The 19,657-nt window shown below is 41.1% G+C and overlaps 1 protein-coding gene across 2 annotated transcripts in view; it reads right to left on the bottom strand.

Annotated features, from left to right (window-relative positions):
- GREM2 (gremlin 2, DAN family BMP antagonist) overlaps positions 1-8,438 on the bottom strand; it is a 37,920-nt gene extending 29,482 nt beyond the window's left edge. The window contains exon 1 of one of the 2 annotated variants that reach the window (XM_074820664.1): positions 8,348-8,438. The gene's annotated coding sequence lies outside the window, so the exon portion shown is untranslated. Of the gene's footprint in view, positions 1-6,457; positions 6,512-8,347 lie in introns of those variants that run through there. The other variant, XM_074820665.1, reaches the window with a different exon arrangement.
- Positions 8,439-19,657: the final 11,219 nt, after the last annotated feature.

The raw sequence follows: 19,657 nt of genomic DNA, 5'->3' as shown, positions 1-19,657 counted from the left end.
CCATGGCTGCTGGCAGTCTCAGAGACTCCACAACATGCTGGACTGTACTATGGCATGGTTACAATACAGAGGCATGGACCATAATGAAATAATAACTCAGCTGGCTGGGAAAGGTCATTTCCAGTGATTCCACTGACCTTTAAAGATCATTTTGGGTGGGAGAGGAATGGAGGAGGAATGAGATTATTCCTCCTCAGCACAAAGTGTGCTGAACAGGATGAGAAAGATTTCTTCAGACTTGAATATTTTGAAGCAGATTAGCAGCTCACATTCACATATGAACAGGAAAATAAATTAGTATTTTGGGGTGACTTCATGGATAGCATACAAATCCTTAAATTCATACAAAGAGTGATCCTTGCTTTTTAGGCTCTTAAGAAATGACAAAGCTGAGAGCAGCTTAGAAATTAACTAATTTCCCTAACCACCTATTTATCAAATAATTGTATTACCATACACAGCATGAACAGCTCACAGCAGTAGCTTCCATAACCAATAGTGACTCCACTCTGCAGTTCCTACTAATTACCAACACGTGGTGGGAATAGTCCACTGGCCTTTTCTGGAGCTCAGTACACAGTGAGTAGCTGTCCACTTTTGCAAGATACCTGCCATTTTGGAGGCAATGAAAACATTTATAATAGTAGCTTATGTATCGCATTGTGATTATGCATTCCCCTCTACTCTTGATATTTTTTTAAAAAATCCTGTATTTCATAGCAAAATTGCTTCATTCTATTTTACTGATTTGTAAGCAGCATTTCTGTCCATATAAAAATGACCTCTTAACATGTACTTAGGAATGGAAAGTCATCCCTGTGGCCTTTTCTTTCTCCAGAACTCACTCTCTAGTTGAAACACTGGCCAAGGCACAAATAAACAAACACTAGTAAATACGAGACTGGACTGCCATTACTTCTCAACAGTAGAGCCTGCCAATACCAGATATGGATCCAGAGACATTGCTGGTTTTGTCTCTTCCAGAATAACTTTTCCAAGGAGCTACACCCTTGTCTAGCTTGCTCAGATTCTGAAAATCACTGTTTATGACTGTGGCTATAATAGTTGACCTAATCAGAAGTGCCAGGAATCAAACCACAGACTTTGGAAAGCAACAGGATCCATAACCTACAGACTTCTTATTTTGAGAGTCTATGGTATGAGAGTCCCAGTCTTAAACCCCACGAGACGGCTATGCCAGGATAATAGTTTAGATTCCGCAAAACACATTCATATCGTTAAGTCTTTCAACGTCTGGCGGTTTTAAATGGACAACAAATCTGTTTGTCGGATAAAGTCTGAACTGCTAAATAAATAGTGATAAATTTCCTAATACTACTGGGCAGAGTGTTCCTGCAAGTACAACGTGTGTTTATCAGTTTCCCACTGAGCTAGCGTTGACTTTCAAATTTCCTTTAATCTTATTATAGTAAACATAGTACAGCTCTCTGGCAAACAAGGGTAACATTCTTCCTGTAATATCGTATCCTTCTTTTAAAGAAACCTTAGAGATGTCCAGAAAAGAACTAGGCTCAACTTGGAATGACACAATAAACTTGTTTCCAAAGAAACAAGTTTTATAAAATATTGGATTTTATACTGAAAAAAACAAGAATTTTTATAAAGAGAAGACTGGCAATTTCTGATAGGTACTCAAAATAGTGTTCACATGTATCATATTTCTAAAGTCAGTTATTGAAACACCAACATAAAAATATTTTTCTAGTTGGAAGCAGGCTACCTGAGTTGAAGGATAAAGCAACTGGCATTCTGGATGAAGAGTTCAGAAAACAGTGGACTGTAGCTTGTGAAGGAGCTTTTTCTGTGCTCCTTCAAGAAGAAAGAACATAAAGTGCAGACGACTTTAAAAAAAAAAAAAAAAAAGCGGATAAAGAAAACCAAATGGGATTTATTATGGTACAATTTGTATTTAAAGCTTCTCTTCATTTGGGAGGAATTTATGGTAGACAAAGGTGGGATTTGTCTTACAGTTAAAAAAAAAAAAAATAACCTAGATTGAGCTGTTGAATAACTTAATGTAAGTGACTGAAGGGACTTTGGGAACCTGAAAGCAAGACAGTTTCAGACAACAGAAACTAGCTTGATTTCCTACTGTGTGCATTTGTCTTGCTTGCTTCAGGGTTCCTACAGAAAAAAGGTCATTACGTATAACAAAAATAGCATACACTGGTGCTATTTTCACATATCTGTGATTTTTTAATAAAATGACAAATTTTCCTAATAATCTGTTTATGTGACATTTGAATCTTCTGCTTCAGATACCCTTAAGAAGGCACAAGTTTTGGGCTGTGACTTTACTTAAGGCTCAGCTTCAGTAAGGAATGGAAATATTAAAGAGGTGGATCAACAATCTTTCCCTGCCTACACAGAATCCAAGGTGCATATAATTTGTTTCAGTTTGTAAGTACTCACTCAAGAATATCTCAGCAAAAGCTGTTCTCACTGAAGGATCAGGCAAAGTTTCCATGGGCTTCATTAATGAAGAATATAGACCAAAGTCAACAAACATACTTAGTATAAAGCCATTGCGTGTAGTAATCTGAAAGGTGTCAGCCAGAGAACAAATTAAATCGAAATACGAGCGATAGCCATCTCTCTTTATTAGGCGACTTTACTGGATGTATCCATTAAGTCATGCAACATGTTCACATATTCCCCATCTTCTTTGCCTGTCAACCTCCTCTTGTTCCTTGCAGAGGACACTGAGCTCCAAATTATGTTGACGGAACAGGAACTGACAAACGATAGATGGATCATAACAAAAAACATGCCTAGAGCAAGGATGTCTGACATCTGAAAGCTGGGATGTTTTCATTTTGGATAGAAGCTCTGACCCACTATTTACACCCCTATCCCAAGCTCTCCCACATATTTTTAAATGACAACTTTCCAGATGTTATCTGTATGGAGACTGGCCAGATTTATGGGCAGGATCCCGCTTAACTCTAAGCCAAAATAGTGTTTTGGCCTCACTGGAAATGAGATTAGGTCTGAGATTTGCACCAGGAAAAAAACCTACAGTTTCATGCCAGAAATGGTCATGCAGAATTTTTACAATGCTGTTTATTTTTTTGTTAGCACTACTGTAGAATATCAGACTATTTAATATTATCATAATAGTAGTTAAGCAGAGTAATAGGATAGACTAGACATGGCTGGAATCCACAGCAAAACTGCACACAAATGAAGAAGGGCAGCTAGTTCACATGTAGCACCAGCTCAATACAGTTTTCCAGCTCTAGCAAGTGTTTGTACAAGACAAGGTCAACAACGTGTTCTGCGTGAGCTGTACAAATGCTGTTTCCAAGTTTTAAGAGAAGTTAAAAATTCAGGAAATTTTTAGGATTTATTGCAGTTAAATCCACAGTCTGATGTTGCATTTGTGCATTGCCCATCACACTCAATAAAAATTGGTTCCAAAATAAAATTTGGAGGGTAAATAATATATTTTCCTTCCCCAGTGTACTTTACTTCTCCTACTTCCTTAACACAAAATAGGCAGAAATGAAATTTTTATGAGACTTTTTGTATTTGTATGTATCACAGTTTTAATTTCCTCTTACTTTCATTATAATTTATGGTTTCTTAAAATACTCACTTCCTAAACAATAATGACTTTAAAACTGTCTGGAATGAGAGATAAATGTACCGTTTTCTTTCTGTAAAGAAGCCTGTAGTAAAGACAGTAGCATGCATATTTCTATATACAACATACCTTTACAGTATAACTAATTCTATACGGCAGTGTAGCCTCTACAAAAAACTGACCTTAATAAATCCCCCTTAGTTTTATGGCTAATTTAAAATATGCTGCTATAACTCTTATAGATACTATGTAGACAGCAACCACAGAAGAAAATACACAAAATCTCATAGATAAACATGGTTATGCCCAGAAGAAATAGAAGAATGTGAAAAGCAGATGCTCTAAGATGACTTTTTGACAAAGACAGCTTACAAATGAAGTTACCATGATTGTATCACACCGGATATTGAAAGATAGATTGCCCTCTGTTTTAACATCCTGGAGCAAGACAGATTCTTATTGTCTGTCTCCCTTTCTGTAACAGGCTTCAAAAATCTTCTTCAAAAACTGGTAATAAAACACTTAATGCACTGAGAACAAGAAAGTGACATACCTATAATCTACACAATTCATGCTACAATCTACACTTCATCCCACAGAAAAGCTATGCACTGGAATAAGATTTGGAGTAGACAACCTCTAGCAAGAGAAATACAGTCACTTGAGAAGGAAAAGCTCTCTTGTTTTTCAATTCCCATTGTTCCAAGTAGCACAATATTTTCTGCAATCTAAAAGCAGTCTTGGAGCAGCCACAGTGATCCAGAACAAGGAGGAGCTTCATATCATTCATGCTATACACATGCAACCCTATGATTTCTACCATGATCCCTGTGAAAATGTGCGTAAAACTGAAGTGTCGGTAAGAAGACCAATTTTTGCAGCAATGACAACTGTCTTCTGTTACTGAGTAGGACGGACTTGATCCCTAATTGCTCCGATAATGTATTACCTAGATAGAAATGGTTTCATACAAAAGATAATGGCTTATAATTAATTAAATCACCCTTCTATTTAAGATAATTTTCACAAAAGAAGCAAACTAAAGAAAAACAAGAAAGTGCAAAAAGCCAAATCACCAAACAACACAGAACTGAAAAGTTTTCAGCTTCACAGTGGAAACTGTAGAAAAAAAAGTTTCAGCATTTTTTAAACAGAAGCTTTCAGTTTTAAGTGGATGTTTCTCAACATCTCCCTGGGCATCACACATTCCCACCTGCTTGGGGCAAGGGGACTCCAGGAGCAGAGGACGTTTCCCATCATGTGCCAGGAACCACAGGCGGCACCTTCTTTCTCCAACGCAGCACTTCTGGTGCGTTATGGGAAATGTAGTCAACCGAGGTGCTGCACCCACGAAACACAGCACAGCATTTCTAAATGACAGCTTTTAAGTTTCAAGCCAACATTTCTCACCACTCCCAAATGCAATGAGGCACATAAACACAGTCCTGTGAATCTTTATACGCAGGAGGGCTACAGCCAGTGACAGGCAAACAGCCATAAAGAAGCACCAGTTGTTCTTTCCTAAATGCAACTGCTGGGTTCACATTCACCAGACAAGCACAAGGCTGAATTATCCAAAGTTCCCACTCAAAAAGTAGCCTGCTATCACATGTCAGAGTATTAAAAAAACCCAAATGTTATCCATCTTCTAGAATTGAAGCGAGCTCAGTATGTGTATATACAAGAAGGACAGCCACAGTTTGTTGCAGGGTTGTGCCCTCCTGCTGAGCCAGAAGGAGCTTCCCTGTAACACGCATGTAGGCAACGGTGCAAGAAGCAGGGACTAGCTGGGAAAGATGGTTAGTGTTGGCTTCAGACTGCACAGTGCACTGGCACTAGTTTGCTGCAAAGGGACCAGGTCTGTGCTAGCAGCTAGCACAGCCCAACAGACATAGAGTAAAACAGTTAAGCACGGGAAACCTTCTATCAACACTATATGCGTATTATAGGGTTTTACTTCAGGCTAGCTCTAGTCTGGTCTCACGGACTGAATTTCCAGCAATGACTCAAGCACATCTTCTCATTTAGATTCATCTTAAAGGAATCCAGCTGGCCCACTATGAGGTATATGGAGATGGACAGTAAGTGGGAACAACTGGGAGACTGGCGTCAAAAGTATACTCCTGACACGAACCACAACACTAATATAAATGCACAACCACACCCACGAGCATCTGTGAGAGTGAAGGGAAAGACCTTATTGTGCAGCTCTTGAAGAGACTCTTCGGATGTCAGTGAATCTAGAGTGACTTCAACTGCTCATTAAAATAATTCTAACTCAAGCATCAGAAACGGGTAAATTCCAATTTGGAATGCTAAATTGGAATTTACCCGTTTCTGATGCTTGAGTTAGAATTATTTCAAAGTGAATTTAGTAGTAGCGTGTGTAGAGCTACGAAACCAAACAGTCGGAATTTACCAGTTACCAAATTTATCAAGCAAAATCACATCAGGACTAAACTATTTATTACAGAAAAGGATGATCTGGATCTACTTGATTTACACTTTCACAAGCATTGACAAATGGTCACTGAAATCAAGCATTTTCCAAAGGACAGGATTTATCGATATAGTTCAGTTGCTAATTCAGATATTAACTTTTACTGTCATCTGATACTATGGAAAGAAATAAAAACCTCCTGAGTTTTATTCTTCACCTTCTCATACCTTTGTTCTTTTCCACATTGAAAGTCATGTTTCATGACAGCACAGTCTATTTGAAAGATAAATAAAAAAGCAAATAGGTCAGCTAAACTAGTCAGCTCAAAATCTAGGGTTAATGGCATTTATTTTTGTAGCACCCTTTTAGAGGTCTTACTGATGCTTTTCACCGACACATCTTTCACTTACTTAGCATGCTGACATGGAAGGCTGAGCAAACCTCGCGGCTACGAGACGCACCTCCTCCCTGCACTCAAGAGCTCTGCACGAACAGCGGGCTGCAAGAGAGGCGAGAAGGCAAAATTCTACCTGCCAGGTTTTTCACTCATCCTGCAACAGAGATTTAGTAAATCGGTCCACTCTCTTCAGCTGCACAGTAATCACGCACAAATGTTTAGAATTTAGGACTTCTCTGAACACCTTGGATGACAGAAGTTCATGAGGACCATGCAATGAGCGAAAGAGGTCCCTCGCTCAGAGCCTGAATACTGAGACAGAACCCTCGTGCCCTGGTTCTCAGCAATAAGCAGATTGCTGTTCCTTACTTCAATTATTTTTCTCGGGGTGTTTCTTTAAAATCTTAGGGTGTTATTATTCTCCTTTTAACTGTTGGAAAGAAATGAGGAAAGGCCAGCCTCAGAACTAAGCATCAAGCTTAGCAAGTGAAGCATCTGCATTAAAATACATCAGGCATTCTAAGCAAGTATTTCAGGCGGTGTGTACTTCTTGAAGTTCAAGCAACAAACTAAACCCCTAGGGGAACACACTATCTGTGTTGTATTAGCACCGGTGGGAAGACAAGACTGACATGATGCTGATTTCTCCCTGGTTTACAAGAAATGGCCTTGAAGCGGCTCGATAAGCAGCTTGTTAATTGGGGCTCTGCGCAGGTACTGCTTGGTCTTGCACCTGCTGCTGGGTGATTCTGGGGAGGACTGTGGGATTATTCACCTGGGGCTTTTCCTGTGGGAATCTGTGTCACAGTCATTTGTTAGGCTGAAGCTCACCTGACTCTACTGATCAGGCTTTCATTCAGTTTATTTCTCCTCCTTCAGAGAAAAAAGAGGTTTAACTTGTTACGAGCTGTTAATTTTGTCCTCAAAAATCCACCAAAAGTTATATAACCACTTTCACAATAGCATGCTAGAAATAAGAGTTGTTCAGCCAAATGCCACTGCAATTATAAGACCTGTGACTCCAATTCTGCAAGACCTGTGAGAGTGCAAATATTTCCTTAGCTTTAGCAGAAAGTCAAGCAGGAGCTCCTTGTGAGACAGACATGGGTTTGTATTATTATAATCCTCATTTGCAAGAGAAAAAAAATAACAGTGTGTGTATACACACATATGTATATTTCCAACTCATGACTTAAAGTAATGCTATTCGCTCTTGGAGCTGATCCCTCGTGGGGTTTCATAATCACAAACCATCATTAACCCAAAGCAAAGAAAGAAAGGTACAAAGGGGCACAGGTTTCAAGCATAAGGGTATTTTTTTACCCTGTTTTGACTGTTTGGTTTTGGGGGTGTTGGGGGTTTTTTTTCGCTTCTTTTTTCACTTGGGAGGGAGCGCGGAGACGCGATGCACGACGCTTCAAACCCGCGGGGCTTTGGCCGTTCAGGTAACTTCCGAGGGCGCTGAGCGCCTGGCCCCTGGCGCCGCCGGCAGCCGGCTCCCCGCACCGGCGCGCCGTGACCCTGGAAACGCCCCACGGGCGCGGAAACGTCCCGCGGGACGTGCTGCTCCCCGCCAAGACGCCCCGAGGCTGCCGCCCCGCAGCTCCGCTCCTCTCCGCAGGGCGGGCGGCCCCCAGGGTGGTGCGGCGGCGGGGCTGCCGCCGGGGCTACCGGCGAGGCTGCTGCAGGGCTACCGGCGGGGCCGCCGGGGCTACCGGCGGGGCTGCGGGGCGGCCCCGCGCTGTCACCGCCACCGCGCCCGCGGGCCCTGCGCGTGCCCCGCGAAGGGGCGACAAGCGTAAGAGGGCAGGGGAGGAGGAGAAGGAGGGAGGGAGCAAGCCGGCCGCAAGAGAAGCGTTGGCGGACCGGGGGGGCCGCCGGGCGCCCCCCGTCCGCCCCATACCTGCACGGAGGCGGGGAGGGCTCAGCAGCGCGCTCCGTCCTGCCAGCTATAGATCCCACGGGGCGACGAAGCGGGGTGGCGGTCGCCGCCCGCTCCCGCGGCTGCCGGTGGTGGCGGTGGTGCGAAGCCCTCGCGGGGCGCAGATGCCCATAGGCGCTCCGGGGCGGGGGGGGGGAAGCGGTGCGTGGGGAGAGCGAGCGAGGCGGCGGGGCCGAGTCCCGGCGGCGGAGGGGAGCTCGGCACTGGCTCCACGCAGCCACTGCCCGCAGAGAGGCTCAAGCCCCCGCTTTCGATTGGCTCCGGTGGCCGCACGGCTCACGCCAGCCGGGCCGCCGCCGCCTCCCGCCCGCCTCCCCTCCGCTGCCCCACGCGCCGCTCCGCGCCCCTCCGCGACCCTCCGCTCCTCCCTGCCAGCCGCCGGCCTCGCAACCTGGTGGGCAGATCTAACCCCCTTCCTTTTTCTCAGCCCCCCCCCCCCCGCCCCCCCCCGCCCCCCCCCGCCCCCCCCCGCCTTTTCCCTAACACGACGTCCAATCCCGAGCCTTTTGTTTATGCAGGGACATTCTCGCCCCGGGTCTGACAAAACACACTCCTTCCCTTCGCATCTTCCTCCTTCGGCTGGAGGACCTGCAACTTTAAGTGTTCCTGACACTTTGTGTCACGCTCAATATTCAGACATGTTTGCTCTCTGAACGTTTTAAAAAATATCCCTCGCTGGTAAAATTAAAAGCATGCAACGCCTGATCACCTGAGGGCTAAATCTGAGGTAGGACAAAACATTCTTTGCCTGAGTTTAGTTTGCTTTTCTTACCCTGTTTGGGTTCCGAGCACCATCTTGGTTAACTACACGTCAAATCATGGCATACACAGAAAATAAAATCAGGAGGCTAAGCCTCCTCTTCCTGAAACTAGGGTTATTCAAGCACAGTGGCTGTGACTGTCATTCCTTGGTGCATCTTGGATGTTGGTATTCCCGCTCAGGATGACTTAAGTGACCCATGGAAAAGGATTCTCCCTCCTCCAGCCGTGCTGTAGTATTAAATCTTAGACCTGTGTTCTGGGCAAAACAGCAATCCTTTGGTTTCAGTATGACCCTCTGTTTAAACAAGAATACAACTGAACCAGATAAATAGGCCCTTTGGGTTTTCTCAGCACAGGAAGATGTTGTAATATTTCCAGTAAACATGTTGGCAAAATTGCTTATTAAAATTAGGGAGAACAAAACGATCAGTTATAAGAGATGCACTCTTAATTAATGCAGTGACCTGCATTTAACTGATGCTGTTGAACTAAGTGGCGTCTATGCCTGTTGGTACATCAGGTGCCATTAAAAGGCAACGCTCACCCAAATTTGGCATGTAGCATTTCAAACAGAGAATGGTGTTGCAGAGACACCTTTTCATGACAGCAGCATGTACATTTTTAAATGGTAACCTCCATAACATTTTTAATTGATTCTGTATTTAATTTATAATTTTTTTACAAAATTGTACGCTGTTTTTCATTCTCTAGAAAGCATGCATACTTTTATCTCTTTGGGGCATACAGAACTAGTTAAAAAATGTTTCTGGGTTGTTTTTTTTTTTTTTTTGTTCAGGCAAAAGTCAGAAAAATAAAAATAGAAATATTGAGAAATATATAAAACCAGACATGTTTAGAAATATCCATACTTGGGAGTATAATCCATCCCTCATTTTAAAAGCTTTATTAACAAAAACATTCCTCAGTGAATTCAGTGGAGCTACACCTCTGGAACAGAAGAGTAACTAAAAAAATCCTGTTTCTCTTTCATTGTGTGTTTTTCCTTCACATACTGCCTATTTTTCCCTGGGAAAAAAGTGAAATTACTAGTTTATAGAGATCAAGCTACACTTCTAGCCATGGCCCAGCAGGCCCAGCAGCCCCTGCACCTCCATCACGCCCCCGACACCTCTACAGCAGGCGTATTTCTTCCCACATGCTCCCAATCCAACCGACTGGCAGCTTGTCTTTCAGTATTTCCTAAGTCAGAAGGTGGTGCCTTCCTTCACCCTGACTTTTTCCTAAGAAGAAAGCTTGCTCTTGAATCATACTCCATTTTCAAGCCCCTTTTTCAGCCTCCCTTTTTTCCCCCTTGACAGACGGACAGCTGGGTCAGAGGAAAGGGTACGGCCCTCCAGCTGAGTTGTTGTTGCAGCAAACACCATGGCAGGCTGTTCCCTTAGGCCTCCTTCTAGCTACTAGTTTTCAACCGCATTATCTTATTATCTCTACAGAAATATTCATCTTCTGCTTTGTGTTATTTTGGGGAAAAGCTCTGAACTCTCTACAGAAGTTTTACTGTAATAAATTCTTCGTGCCTCCTCCTTATAACCTGAGAACTTTCCACAGTACAGATGACTTGGGACTTCTTAAGATTTTGTACTTCCAGAGTTGCTACTTCCCATTAGCCATTCTCAACACTGTGTCTGTTTCCTTCTGTGTTAGTTTGGATTCCTTTACAGCACTGATTAGGTTTCCCTCTAGTCTTGTTCAATTTAATAGCTTTTAACCTGTCTGTTTTATTTATGTATGCTTAAGTGCTTATTTAATCTTTTCCCTTATAACTATAATGACCTTCCACAGGTTACTATAATCCTAGAAGGTATGTGGGGAATTTAAAGATTTAAAAGTCGTTTGGCTTCATAAATAATTTTAATTTTCTCATTACATGCCTTATTTTTAAAACAGGAATGTTACATTTTCTATTTGAGCAATGCTTGGTTTTCGCACCTATTCTTTCCACATATCTAGTTATAAGGCTAACTGAGACATTTCAACCTTTTTTTTTTTTTTTTTTTTTTTTACAATTTGGTTAATGAGATCTGCAAAGGATGTTGATCTGACATAGAAAATACATAGCATGTTTATTCTCTGCTCTGGTCTACAACCAGAATTTTATGCCATTAAAAATACCTTAGTTAGGTGTGTGGGTTTGGTTTTGATTTTTAAAACTAAAATAATTGTATCCTGAAGATGGCAGTTACCTAGTAATATCAGAATAAAGCACATTCGTATTGATATTACTGCATCTTTCCTCCAGTGTGCCTGACTTCTATTGCATGCTGTACTTAAAGTAACAGCCTAACCTTTTAACGTCCCCTGGCAATTACAGAGACTGTAATTCAGCAAGTAGTTGAAGCATATACCTACTTTTAATCTACAGATTTTATGACTACATTCTACTTCTGATGTGGCCACACTTCAGGAATTACTGTAATCCATGTCCTTTGTCTCACACTGAGACGAAACACAAACAACTGGTGCCCATCTCCTTCACAGCAAGGACCATATCTTTGTCACTACCATTACAGAAAGTCTGTTCTGCTTCGCAGCCCTAAAACACAGAGCTTGTCTTGATCTGTGAACACATCTGGCAGGAGTGCCTGGAGAGCACGAAGGACTGTAGTGCAGCCCCAGAGCCAAAGGAGGCCTCAGAGATGGTGCAGTGCATCACATACTCCAATCGCATTCCTGTCCCGAGGCATGATCCACAGGGTTTCATCGAATGGAAAAGAAGAAACCTGAAAAATCTGGCGATTCTGTTATACAAATTTTCCCTGCTTTTAAATTGAAATATCTACACTGAACGATCAAACTGATCATTTGCTTCAGGTTAGGCACATACCCTCCTCTCTCAGGCCCTGACTAAGCAGCCGAGCACTGTGCCAGGAGCTGGGCTCAATACTCTCCTTGCATCCTTTTTGGTTCTGCACAGTTCCTGCCTCTTGACTAACCTGCCTTATCTCATTCTAGTCCTAACTCATCTTTATCCAAGACTTTAAGTACAAGCTCTTGATTTCCTGACCTTGCTCTTGATTTGCTCTTTAGCTTGGGGTAGCCTTGATTTCTCTGTTTTCCTGAGCATACTTTCCATCTGGAGCCTTGGGCTGGTCTGTCCTTGCTGACTGACTCCTGGTCTTGAGTTTCCTCAGTCTCAGTGGCTGGACCCACCCCAGCTATAGTCACTTCGCGTAAGTATTCTACTTGTGGCTCCTTAGTAACTCCCCTTTGAAGCCATGCTGAATGGGAATTATAAAATGTGATATCCCACTGCTGACGCAGAGCGTTTGGCACACAGCTTATCTGCGTGATAATTCAGCCGCCTGTGGAATAGGTCGTAGCAGCAATATTGGGTCGTGGCTTAGGAGAAGCTGTGAGAATGCAGGAGAATGTCACGTCCCCTTAAGATTAATCACACTTGTCAAGGTCTTCAACAGTTCGTACTGTTTTCATAGACAATTAGGCACCTAAATGCCTTTGGACATAGTGCACCTGTTTTTTAATTTGGAGTTCTTTCTAACATTGTGGATTCAAGCCAGAAAAGCACTCTAAGCAGTGGTAATTTGGATTCTGTTTTTTCAGTACTTTATCTCTGCTATGAAAAACAACTCTAAAATATGTCTCTACCTGAGATAGGGCAACATCCCATTCTGGGACATGAGTAAATACTTCATCCAACCCCCAATAAAGAACTTCATTAACATGGATAAAACTTCCTGTCAAAAATGCCATCTTTGTATTTCACAGCAGACATGAATGAAACTTTCTCTGTCTTGCTTGATTCTGACTTCTAACATAAATTACTCTGTGGGCTTCTCACAAGGAAAAGAAAGCACTAGCACCTTTCTCTACCTTTATCTTCTTTCACTTCATTCCCAGTAAAATTTCATTGGAGCCAAGCTCTATTCAGATGCCCTGAGCCCATCTGTATGCTCCAGGAATTTGGGCTTTAGGTATTTGAAAGTTGCCTCTCTTTTGTGTGTTTTCTGGGAGGAAATGGTTGCTCCTCACACATCTAATTTTGAGAACTTTCCAGAAGCCTCACAAATTCAGTTTACCCCATTAAAAAAGATGATCTACAGGGCCTGAAATAAACTTCTTGACTGGAATTTTTTTCCAGCCTGGGGATGATTCCTACTTAGCCTGGTGAAAGCTTAATGATACCTGGTGCCATACTGGTTTTGAGGAGATTGTGGTAAGAAAAGGGATAACTAGTAGAAAACAGAAAAAGCAGAGGAAAGGAGTGTGTGAAATGTTAATGCTGTCATTCCCTTTTAAAACAGAATGGGTCTGTAGATATTCACTGGTCCTTTCTCAGAACATGGTAGCCCAAAGCGTGCTTCTCAACACTATTTTTAAAGCTGTGGTACATTAAGTAATGAACCCTTTACAAAATCCTTGAATTCTCAAAAATAGTTTGAGGAACCTGAGCCACTCAGAACTCTTCAAAAATTGCTTATCTAGAGTGAAAGCAGTGATCTCATATGCCAAAGCACTATACATGTCCAGGCCTATATTTTCTGTTTCATACACTCTATGACATAGATCTGGATTTTTTGCTTGGGACAACTTTCAATGGCAATTAAAAGAATAGACTGATGTTGAGCTATCTGAGGCCTGCCATTACCCTTCTCTAAATTAACCTTAGACACTCCTTTTTTACCCTGTTTTGATGACACTAATGGTTTTAGAGCAGATGATCCTGCCTAAATCCAAGATGAATTGAATGAATGAGATCAGTTAACCTCCACTCCATCTTTATTTTTTCTGGTGGGATGAGAGAGTACCTAGCTGAAGAAGAGAGATGAGCAGCAGATAGCCAAAGTCCGTTTGGGATGAGTTCTCGTCCTTCTTCACTGTCATGAGGGGCTGTGGGGACATCTGGATCTCTAGGGAACTTCACTAAACAGGACCAGATAACCTCAAAATATTAGAGCCAGACCAGCTCTGTCATGTATGATTCACTTGCCGTATAACGACTAATAAAGGCAATATGTGTGGAACCAGGAAGGCAGCCAATATAGCTTCTTCCAAGAACTGTGAGTAATTAACTGGGTCCCTGGCTAATTTCTTTCATGAAAATGTGTTGAGTGAGATTCTTACAAGTGGGGCTCTTTGTGTGACGTCTTCCTCTACTCCCAAACAGCGCAAATTCATGCAATTGGAAAGGAAGAAAAAGTAAAATACAAAGTTTTAAAATCTTGGTGTTTTTTTTTTTTTTTTCTCCAGCTGCATCAGCTAACATTTCCTTGCTACTCCTTAGTTCCTAATCTCCTGGAGGTTTTCCTCTCAAAACCTGGTCTATAACCCAGCCGTAGATATTGTATGCTTGTATAACATGCTCCAGCTTCTCCTTTAGTTTGAGGTGTTTCAAATCTCTGATGTTTCAGAGGAAAAATAATTCAAAACTTCCCTAAGATGAAAGAAGACTACTTAGTTGCAGCATGTCCCAAAGGAGAAAAAAACTCACCCAAAAACTCTCCTTGTTTGTGGACCTCACATCATAGCAGCTACAAAGAAGACGAAAAGATGATTCTCAGCCTGCTAAGTCACTGATACACCTCATTAGCAAAGCTCCAGCTCTTTCGCTCTGTGTACATCAGGCTTTCCCCTGTTACTGCTCTTAAGGCAGCCCATCGCTGTCCATGACTGAGACCATGTCTCCTTCAAACTTAACAAGCATTTTCTGCCTCACTACAACAAGGTGAGCAGGCTGTGGGAGATGTCTGAGTTGCCCAAACCAAACAGAGCCCACCCCCACCCCAAGAAGCATAGGGTGCTCCAAGCAAACTAATAAAATGATGAATGGTTCCTTCTGACAGCAGGGCAGATTTTAAGTGACAAGAATCCTGCCAGGGATACATTGAGGATGGAATACATATGATAACAATTTAATATGTACAGCACACAAGGGAAAAGTATATTAATATCATATGGTGGAATTGAGTTAGATGTTTTAATTAAACTTAAATTTTTCTCACTGATAGTGACTAGCAGTGGATGTTTTGGGAAATACACAAGTATTTCACTGTAATAATTGGTTTTAAACAAAATAATAGTATCCTTTTTCAATATTTCAAACATATTATGGACATGTCAGCTAAATGTTATGGAGAAATAATATTAAGCTGCTACTGAATGAGGTAATGAGGTGACAGAGCACAGAATATCCTATAACATAACATTTGCCACATATTACTGTCCCTACAAGTCATGTTCTTTAGGAAGCCTCATAAACATAATGTCCGGTCTACATCCCCTTATGTTATTTTCTTAAGATGCTTTTTTCATAACGCTAGGAAATAAATAGATGTGATCAGGGACCAGGAAAACTGAACGACAACAAAATTTGTATCACTACAAAAACATCCACATGTATTGCATGAACTATAAAGGGATGGAGATTTGGCCAAAACAAGTGGAATCTATGATTTGTTAGGAATCTAAGAATCTTTCTGCCTTTTTTTAACTGAAATGTACCAGTTTGAATAGCACCAGCTTGTTTTTATTGCATAATTTGACTCTGTGGATTGAATTCTTTTTGCCAAATTTTGTCAATCTGCCTGGTCTTTATACAATTTACGCACAGTTAATACATCATTCATCAACTCCATGTAAATGATGGGATTTTTTTTTACTCCTCTCTGCTCCTAAAGTCACACAATATTGTCTGCCCAGTTCTGACTAACAGCTAAACTTAGAGATAAATTTGTGTATTAAGTAATATAGCATTTTGTTTCTTCTTTCCTTCAGTTCCTTCTTTCTTTGTCAGCTATGGATGGATTCACTATGAAGAGTCTTCTAAATAACAAAATGATCCCAAATACTGTGTGTTATGCAATGAAAATGATGTATATATATTGAGATTATTTACACAGAGCAATTTTAAGAAATAAAGAAAAAAAAAGATTTGTCTTTTCCTCTTCTTGGAAAGGCTAGGAATCTCTTGAACTTGAGCTGGCTATGTCCTTTTCCCCAGAGGTACAACTATAAGGTTCAAACTGATAAGAGAGCAGAACTGCTAAATAAGATACATCTCAAGAGCAAATCTGGCATCTGAACAGCTCTGTCACAAGTGCTAGGAGCAAGGCGTGCTGTCTTCTCGCTCTAAGCCAGGGGCCTGGTGGAGCCTGGTCAGTGGCCATGGTTCTGCTGCCCTGACTTCCAAGAGGACCACTCACTGCTCACCTAACTGGCCTGCCGCCTCTTGGGAGGCTGAGCTGGAACCCGAATTAATGCATATGTCTGTCCTTTCTGAGAAAGCAGCTAGCCTTTATGAATATTCAAGCAAACTATTTAGGGAGTTTCTCAGTGATAGACTGGGATTATTGCCAGTGTATTAAACATCAAAGAGTGGGGTGCTTCAGGTAGCTATACCTCACAACTAGTAAATACTCAGATTATAGATAACGAGATGTCTTACTATTCACATAAATGCATAGTGAATGCAGAAGCCTAAGTGCATCAGTAAATCCATTTTGATATCAATAATACATAAAATATGCTATATATTTTAATTCATATTAAATTATGCAGGGATAAGAACGGAATCATCTATACAGAACACAAAGCAGTCAAGGCAGCGCAGGAATGTTTATTATTTTATAGCATCTGCAGGTGTAATGAGTGCTTGATACTGCATTTGGAGAAGCATCATCCTTCCTCCAAGGGACATATTTGATTACAACCAGGGATTTATAAAGCCTCCAGCTCCAAAGTACTTGAGGATCTTCATCAAGTTGTAAATGACAGTACTGCTGTGCATACTTATCTCTCTTTTCATGTCATGCTATATAGGATCTGAATAATCTGCTTTTCTATATATGGCAGTAAACCAGCATAGGAATAAGGAGAAATTTGCATGCTAAAGAAACAAGATTAGACTGCTAAAATCATACTAGAAACATGAAGGCAAGACCCTCCACCCATAAGTATCTTTCTTCTAGTCCTAGATCTGTATTTTCAGCCTTATGAGTCTTCTTGTTGGGGAGAGGGGTGTGATAGACAGGTACAGTTCATACTATTGACTCCTATTAAGCCAACTTGCATAATTAAAAAAAACCAGACAAACTTCTGAATATATAAGCACAGCTTCAGGTCTGCTTTCAATACCATCATTGTCTGCTTAAATCTTATATAAGAAGACAGGCTTAGTGCCATTCCCTCTAACCATTAGGAAGTTCAAAAACAAGGTTCTGGAGCTTAGTGTTCAGAGATAAAGGTTAGGACTTCTGAGGTGCTGTGGGCAACACATATTTCTTCATATTTCTATTATATATACTTTAATAAGGTGCCCTGAATGTGGAAAAATGCACTGCAGATGAGCAGGACTTCACAGTACAGCTACAGCAAGGTGTCTCCTCATTTTCACAAGTAATGTGCTTTTCTAAATCTAGGGTCTGTTGGAGTGGAACATTCTGGAACTGTAGTGGTCAGGATGGGAGGAGGCATGAGGAAAAGTGTGGTGACATAAGGATTTGACAATTACAAAATTACACTGAAAGAAGAGATGAAGCAGAAATAGGTAAAAGGGGCAGCATAGCACCTAGAAAAATGATGTGCAAAATAGAAGGGAACATTCGAAGTCTCTGATGTGTCAAGCCATTTTCCTCTGAATGTACATTGCACTGGTGCAAAATACTCAGAGAATATTTATATAAAGCCCTATAAATAGGACTTTAAATAATTTCAGTTTTGCTTATGCAATTTTTCATATTCTGGTTAAGTAGTGAAGTTTTATTCAAGCAAACATCTGTGGATGCCACACTTCAATTTGAATGTGCAAGTATTTGCATTTGATGTGTTAGATGACTTATCTACTCCGGTAGCATAAACAATACCAGCTAACCATTGCAATAAGAATATCAAATATAGAATATACATATGGTCTCAAGCATATTTACAGTAAATTCTTTAATGAAAATATAGCTGAATGGCTCTAAATACTGACCAAATCTGATGATCTTATGATTTGCCAGTGGATATTGAATAAGTATGGAAAGAAAGAGTCCTAGAGTAAATTGTTTTCTATAGTTGTTTTCTGCAGCATAACCTCTTCTCCAGCTCTTTGATATATGTACATTTGGATCATAACTTACATCTCTACTACAAAAAAAAAAATAAATAAAAGGATGCGATATATTTTTTTTTTATCTATAAGAATCTAAGAACATAGTTTAAAATAGCCAATTATCAGAAGTTATCTAAAGCTTGGATTGGGTTTTCCTTTGGGTATGAGACTATTGTACCAACTTTTATGTGCATGCTCAAAAAGAGAAGACATGAGGCATAAGGCTTGAAATTAAGTACCTTACTTTTCATTGACTTATCGGTTACCAAGGCCCAAGGGGAATCTGATGAATCTTGCTAATTCTGACCCCAAATCCGTAGTTCTAGTTAAGCAGAGGATGATCTTTTTTGCAAGATAAATCAGTCTAAATTCAAAAGTTTGCAGTGATGGAGATCTAATAAGTTCCTCCCTGCCTATGCAATTCTCATACCCCTTATTTCTAATCTGAATATTTCAGAACACAGCTTTCTGATACTGGATCTTGTTATGCCTTTGTCTGCTGGATTAAAGAGTTCTCAAAGCATTCCTGAAGCAGTTTCCTGAACGCTTTCCAATTTTTCAAAATCCTTTTGAAGGTGTGGATACTGGGGCTGGACACGGTATTCCAGCTGACAGTTGAGTTTCATTACCTTGAAATAAGGATTAACTGGGAAGTCAAAACTACATAACTCGGTGTAGTGACATTTCACCTTTGGTGACCTGGATTTAAATTTGTGTTTGGTCAGCAATGGAAATTGTTTTGCTAATCTTATCCTGGCCCCTTCTGACGTTTTACCATATCAAAAAAGAATCACTTTCATTGGCATGATTTTCTTTCCCAACTAAGGACAGGCCTAGCACTGCAGTGACTGAATAACAGGTTTGAACGGCAAGGACACACGGACAGAGCTGTGTCTGTCCCAGGCGCACGCTGTTGGCTCCCATGTTCTCAGGCACAAACATGTTCTGAACAAATGCTGTGTGTACATGAACCACAGCCGCTCACTTTCCCCTGCTCTGACCTCAGGCACAGTCAGCACAGCCCCGAGCAGGATCCTTTCTCCCCTTTGCTTGGTGGTCCTGCATGAACAACAGAGAAGGAAGCAATTTTCTTTACAGCCTTAGAATGAAATGATATTTCACAGCTGCAAAATTATATAAAGACTTGAGGCTTACAAGCTGAGCAACAGGAAGCAACCCAATTTTAAAACTGCTTTTGCACTATAGAATATTGCCAAGCAATATGCAATGAAGAGAGTGAGACGTTTCCAAATGTTTTTTCTTCAATAAGTTAAAAAAACTATGACCACATACCAAGTATTTAGGCAGTGATGCCTTCCAGACTATGAAGAGATAGAAAGGTAGTTCAGGAAGGAAAGTGACACAAAGAAACCCTATCTTGAAATAAATGTAGTTGGTGCAAATTAGTATAATGTAGTTGTACCTATATGGAGGTTTAG

The sequence above is a fragment of the Strix aluco genome, chromosome 3, assembly GCF_031877795.1.
Source record: "Strix aluco isolate bStrAlu1 chromosome 3, bStrAlu1.hap1, whole genome shotgun sequence".
Classification (NCBI taxonomy): domain Eukaryota; kingdom Metazoa; phylum Chordata; class Aves; order Strigiformes; family Strigidae; genus Strix; species Strix aluco.
Note: the sequence above shows the minus strand (reverse complement) of the source record. Positions and strands in the feature narration are given on the sequence as shown.